Source organism: Psittacula echo, assembly GCF_963264785.1.
Source record: "Psittacula echo genome assembly, chromosome: 7".
In the NCBI taxonomy this organism is placed as follows: Eukaryota; Metazoa; Chordata; class Aves; order Psittaciformes; family Psittacidae; genus Psittacula; species Psittacula echo.
In genome coordinates, this window is record NC_137740.1 from 31685379 (window position 1) to 31692249 (window position 6871).

Consider the following 6871-nt stretch of genomic DNA (forward strand, 5'->3'; position numbering starts at 1 on the left):
CTTTAAAATATAAGCAGCTTAATGACCACAAGAAGCATATTTTAGAGTATTTGGAATGGAAGTTTTTACTTCCTTTTTCCCAAAGGGAGCTAGCTTTATTTAGAAACTTCTCCTTATGTTAGCACTATTAACTTTAATCTTTCAAACTATGCCTGTAGTCAAGAGTCATGTTAGTGTTTTCCAGCCTTAATGAAAAGCAACTTAACGGCACAAGCAGCAAAGCTGGATCATAACATACCTCATCACACTAAGTATATTTGTTGAGTCTGAGAACAAAATCTCCACTCTACTTGCTTGGTAAGCCAGCCTTTACTCTGACCATTCTTTCTTTGTGGTTGCCTTTTCAAGTGTTCAGTGTTCAGTTTGCCTACATCTTTGCAGAGATCAGTCTCATCACTTTTCTAGCAAGTCAGATGTCAAAGTCTCAAGGTACAGAAAATTTTGTTCTAGTCGACTGATATTGCAGAACAGCCAAGTATTTCTTATGGTTGATAAGTCTCAGATGAAATGCTGAATGCTGAGTATTTTCTTTTCAGTAATGTACAAGGCTTCTTGCATTCTGAGGATGTTCAAGAACTTATTTCTTTGGTGACTACTAATAGCTAAAAGGAATATGGTTGCAACAAGGGGTAATTTTTTGCTGAACAGATTTAGTGTCCTCTGCAAGGATCCACAGCTAAGGAGCTCATAGTTTAAGATACAATAAAAATCAATCTCAGCGGAAAAATCTATGCTTCTGGAAAGACCATAACCCAAGTTAACAGCAAGAGTTAAGTCAGGAACAGTCTTAGAACAAATTGGGCAAGAGTCATTCATCACCATTAACTGCCACATTAAGGATTGGTAAAAGACTGACTAATTAGAATGGAAATAACAAAAACAGTTAAGTCTCAATGACAGATAAGTTTGACATGTACAATCTTGGAGACAATCTTCCAGTTTTGCTTCTTCTTTATGTTCCTTTGCCAAAGAGGGTCATAATGTACAGCCAATAGTGTGACTCAGCTGCCTCAAAATTCCAGGGAACTTTACAGTAAGTCTTAGTCAATTCAGTAAGTCTCCTGTATTCAGCAAATATGCTTTGTAGTTCACAATCCTCAAAAGCTACATTTACAAGCATTTCTACAATCAGAAGCTGTAAGCAAAACTACCAAAATTTCCCTACATAAGTTAATTTAAGGAAGTGTGTTAATGGGTAGACAAAAAACTCAAACAACAGAACACAATCATCAAGGTATATCTAATCTTCTACTGGAAAAAGCAATGGCACACGAAGCAAGAGACTGATGAATCTTAAGTTCTACGTTTGACCCAAATATTCTTAAATTAGACTGAAGCAGTCATTTACTTCTATTGCTGCAAGTCAGCAACATGCCAAGGACATGAAAGGCTCACCATTCCCTCCCCTTCAATTTCACAAAGGTAAGCTGGTTTCTTTGAATTTTGTTTTTATATTTCTGGAGGTATCTGAGCACAGGTTTGGTTTCATTGTTTTAGGTTTTTTCTGTTTGGGTGTGGTTTTTTTTGTTTTTTTTTGTTTTTTTTTTTTTTTTTTTTTTTTGTTTTTTTTTTTTTTTTTTTTTAAAAAGGGACTATAAACTTCTCCAGCAAGTGTACTTAGCAGGCATAATTGACTAAGTGCTTTTATTCCGTTTCACAGGCTTTAAGAAAAGGGAACTCTCAAACAAGTGATGGTGTCCACTGTCCCTCACATTCCTTATTTGAAATACACAAGCTTCTTAAACTGCCTTTCGAAAAACCTGCATCCAGAATTAACTAAAAAACCACATTTTCTAGAACTGAAGTGTAAAAGCATGCTATATAAAATAAAACACAATGGTTGCAAAGACATTAACTACTGCTTAGACTGTGAAGCCAGATCCAGAATTACAAAACCTGTACTGCTGCACTCCCATTTGCCCACAAGTCACATTACATGATCTATAAAAGGGTCATTTCCCACCCCTCACCCCCCCTTTCTTTTTTCTTAGCTTTTTTAAAACAGTTTAATCCCCTCTATCCCTCAGTTGGGCTTGGTTTTGTGCTCAATTTTTTTGTTTGTTTGGGGGGGGAGGGGCACACTTTGGGTTTGGGGTTTTTTGTTGGTTTGCCATTTTGGTGTGTGTGGGATTTTTTGTTTTGTTTGTTTCGTGGTTTGTATTTTTTTTTTTTTTCAGTTAATACTATAGCAGCAAATGAGATTTTCCATCCAGTTTTAGCATAAATATCTTTTTGGCCTCTTCTAGCCATAGCTACAATTTCAGACAGACATCATCACTTGGAGCAGCTGATGTCTGGCTGTTTAAAAGGATGAGACAAAGCTCACACAAGCAAGGAATGCAATGCATAAAAAGCTGCAAAAACCCCAAACAAAACAAACCAACAATAAACTCTACCGTAGCTTACACTCCAAGCCACAAGTCCATTTCTTCAGTTAGCCAAAGTACAAACTCTTCTTTCTCTAATGATGCCCCTTCAACTCAATCACACACACAAGCAAATGCGCACATGGCCCATTTTTCTTCAACTGGGAAATTTATCAAATCCCACACAGTTTTCAGTAATCACAAAACTGTAATAAGACAAAACTTTATAATGGTTTTCTATAACTAAACTGGAAAGCCTAGTTTTGCAGTATTATTCCCACTCCAATTATAAATCATAAGAATCAGTTTCCTCATTAGTATCAATGTTAAAAATTCCCTTAGCCTCTCCTAGCCCAAATACAACATTTTTTAAGTTTCCTATTAACTACAATCTTTGTCTTCATTAACGTACTCAAAAAGGCAAAGCAAACCCATGTACGATAACCATCTACAAGATCTAGTATTTCTTGCATGATGTGGAATTAATGTATCATCCCCCCAAAACAGGCAAGAAAAGCAATAGCAACCATTTTTTTATTTGGAAGCAACTGATACCTGCAAGGTATTCAGATACCTGTGTTTTCCTGCTTCCCAGAGAATCTGTACCAGAAGTCCTGGAGACTACATAATGGATTGACCTGCTGTGTACAAAATTTTTAAGAAAATATTGTTTTGCAGATCAAATATCAGCCTTAGGCTTCTTGTCCATCCATTCATAGGTAACTTGAATTTCTTGCAGAGTTAAAACTATTATGATAATCAAGCCTTCTCAAAGTTGTATTACATATGACCAAGCCATTAAAAAGCACAATTAGCATTTGAATCTGAGGAGCTACTGTGAGCACTTTATGTCATTCTTTATGCAATAACATCTTTTAAAGGTGTGATTTTTCTTCCAATAATTGGAAACCTCTTACAATATACTTAGTCTTGTGAGACAGCATGATGATAAATTGTGAACCCTCTGCTTGTTGTCGGAATTCCTATTCTGAAGCAACTTTTAAAAAGTGATTTAGCCAATAAAGAGGTATCCTTCATTTGCTTCCAGAAAGCAGGAATGACCTGATGGTCAGAGAAACAGTTAACTAAGTATTGAACTGCTTTATGACTTCCAATAAAGCACAATTGCTTTGTAAACAGCACAACTACACCACCTTTCCCAAAGAATAGTCCAGAAAAAACCAAAACACACAGCAGTGTTATTATTCATGCAAGTAAGTTGCAACAAGCAGCAAAACAAATTTGGCCCAACACAACAAAAATCTGAAGCAGCTGAACAACTGAAGGTATGGACTTGTACGTTAGGCTTAGCATGCTTTGGAAAACAACACAAAACTGTTTCCAGATTGCTAAGAAGGGCATCAAGTTAACACCCACGAAATGCAGGGTATCTGCTCTAATCAAATTTCGACTGCAGCTCTGAAATCGCTGTATTTATTGTCTTAATGAAAAAGCAGAATATTTCATGGATCACATAAGGAATTGTGTGGTTTCGTAAATTCCTCTGTAAGCACTATGAGCTTGGCTAATGCTTTGTTTGCCTACATGATTACATTGGCCAAAATATGCTTCCAAATGGAAACCACTATGGAAAAGTTTGACAATGTTATTTTTTGAGAATAAAGTTATTTACTGTGAAACTTTAGGTTCACATGGAGATTTATTTCAGGACAGCTTATCCAGTTTCCCACAGCAGACAAACCATTAAAGTCTGTCAACCCAAGTACTGAAATATTACTAGGAACTAACAATACTTAGGTACAACAAGAGCTGGACTTTGATTATTACACTGCATTATAGAATTGCAGCATGGAAGCAACTGAAGCAACAAGTATGAGAAGAGCTCTATAAATTAATTGTGATGTGGAATAAATCAAGGAATGATTCAAATTATGATGGGAAAGTTCTAATTTTATCCAATGTGATGAATTCCAAAGCCTACTATAGCTCAAAGGAGGGATGTAAGGGTACAGGTAACTGACAGAACAGAGTCCAGACTTCCTCTATTAAGTACTACAAAATCCCAATTCAGACCTCAGTTTTCTACTCCTTTACAAGTTTGCTGCAGAATGCTCATGACTGCAGAATTAACTCAGATTCAATTGCAAATTACAAAGATTTATAGTCCATACTGCCCACTTTTAAACATATATTTTCCTTATGCTTGCGCTGAACAAACACTGTTTATAAACAACTTCTGTTCAATCATGTTCTTAAAGTCAGTAAAAATTCGAAAGAAAAAAAACCATACAGAAACACATAAGTAACAACAGCAGAAGCAATAAGTCTAATATCTTAACCTCAGTAATACCAAAACCAGCAACAAAACCCCTAAAGAAAAATAAGCATGCAATTCGTATTAGCTTGGTCAAAGTTTTGTAAGCATTCAGCCTACTAGAAAATACATAAGGTAAGATATAGCAGTTTCATATTTAATTTCAATAAAGACAGATCCCTGCATAGTATTAAATAAGACGTTTTTACAGGTAGCAGAGATGGGACACTACTACAGTAAGTCGGCTGCAGGTCGAAACGCACACACAGAGCGGGAAGAGCCTCTCCTTCCAGTGCCACTAACTAGCCGAACCGTGACCCCAAACGCACTCCATCACAAGGTCTGTTGAAACATATTTACAGAAAATAGCTACATTTCAGGGGTGGAGGGAGCCGCACTCGAGAACGACAAGCCACAGGTTTTTCCTCTCTCAAGTTATGGCTCTAGAAGTGGAGACCCATAAACCGTGATGTGGCGAACGAGTGCCAGCTGAGGAAAGCCCCACCGCTCGCCCCAGCCACCCGAGGGTCGCGCTTGCCTCTCCAGCTGCCGAAGACGAGCGAGACTCCCCACAGTAAATGAAAAACGGCGCTTCCCTCCGCCGCCACCCAGCCAGATTGCTGGGCAGCCCGGTCAGCCACCCGGGACGCCCCAGAGAACACTGTCGTGCTGCAGAAGAGCCAGGCGGCCCCGACCCTCGCCTCACTCACCTCACAAGCACGGCTTCTCCGCCTCCGAGCCGGCCCGCAGCCACCGCCCCACTGGGCAGGGCTGGGCCGGGCAGCACTCCGCAGCACTCACAACACCAGAGCCACGCTGCAGCCGCCACTGCACCCCCTAAGCTTGGCAACCGTGCCTGCGATCACAAACAGTAACAACACCAACAACCACCACCCCAATCCCAAAGAGCCGCCTCCCGCACGGGCAATAACAGGAAGAGAGCGGGGCCCTGACCCCGGATGGGGATGGCACCTCCCGCCGGAAGTGCAACAGCAGAGCGTCGGGAGGAAGTGGAAGCAACGCGCGTGCGCGGCTGAGGAGGGGTAGAGGCTAGGGTCGCGTATTGAGCGCCGGAGGGGGACTCAGGGTGATGTCACGACACCGCGCGGTGAGGCTGCGCCCCGCCCCATCCAGCCCCCCGCCCCGGGGCTGCTCGTGCAGAGCTGCAGGCGTGGTGTCCTGCTGCGCCACCTAGCGGGGAGGCGGGGCCTGCGCAGGCACAGGCAGCAGCTGCCCGTGCGAACGGTTATGGCACCGGGGCCCCGCAGGTGGCCTGGCTAGAAGCCAGCGTTCAGAACGGCGGGCTTGTCCTACCCCGAATGGGCGCCTGTCCCACTTACTGCCGCAAGCTTATTTAAAGCGCCTCCTGGCGGTTACGCTGTACTACAGAGAAGGATTAAGGACGGGTTTGACCGACTCCGGTGCACCCGGTCCCTGTTCCCAGGCGATCGCCAGCAACGCCTAGTTTTCCTTAAAACCTGAGCCGCTACCGGGATGCAGTCACCGTAAGCGGTTCTGGCATCCTGTTTATGAAAAGTGGCCGCCAGGCGAGTACCCTCAACCGTGGGAAAGCAGAGTGAGGCGGCGTTTAAAGCGTCGGCCCGTGCTGGCTGGGGGTTCAGGATGCGGAGACGGCTGGGCTCGGGGGGAGCCAATATTAGGCGCAACAAGTGGGGCTGGCGTTGAGGCATGCTTTTCCAAGGGGTATTTATCACCGCAGCAGAATTCTCTTTCTTGAAGTGTTGCCCGGGGCCAGCACAGACTCGACTCGCCGCCGTGGCCAGTCTGAGCTGCTGCAGATGACTGATGATGGAGCACCAGCCTCGCCGGTGACAGCAAAGCGCACTCCAATGAGCGTGCGGCAGCGGTGTCACCCGTTAACACATCTGCTGTGAAACGCCCGTTTGCTGCTCTTGCTGGAGGCTGCCCCGGTTTGTGATTCCCACCTGTAGTGATGTATCCGATAAATTGGAATTTTTCTAAGATCTCCCAAAAATTAGTGCGTGTGGCTAACTAATGGGTTCCCGGGTGGGTTGGCTGATTGCTACCGGGAAGTCTTGATGATGGTTTCAGCTTGCAGAGACTTCTCGGTGCTCTCCTGTTCCAATGCAATGGGGGAAAATCAGCAGATGCTGTTGTGCTTTGAGGCAGGGCCGCCAAGCTGGGAGGGCGAGGCCAACACTCGGTGGCTGAGGGGAAATTAACTCAACTCTGGCTATGAATAGCGGGA

At 43.1% G+C, this 6871-nt stretch overlaps 1 protein-coding gene across 8 annotated transcripts in view; it reads right to left on the reverse strand.

Moving 5' to 3' along the window:
- The window catches only part of PIK3CA (phosphatidylinositol-4,5-bisphosphate 3-kinase catalytic subunit alpha), a 44615-nt gene extending 38839 nt beyond the window's left edge, over positions 1-5776 (reverse strand). For 4 of the 8 annotated variants that reach the window (XM_080624179.1, XM_080624174.1, XM_080624178.1 and 1 more), the window contains exon 1: positions 5352-5773. The gene's annotated coding sequence lies outside the window, so the exon portion shown is untranslated. The other 4 variants (XM_080624180.1, XM_080624177.1, XR_013957465.1 and 1 more) reach the window with 3 other exon arrangements.
- Positions 5777-6871: the final 1095 nt, after the last annotated feature.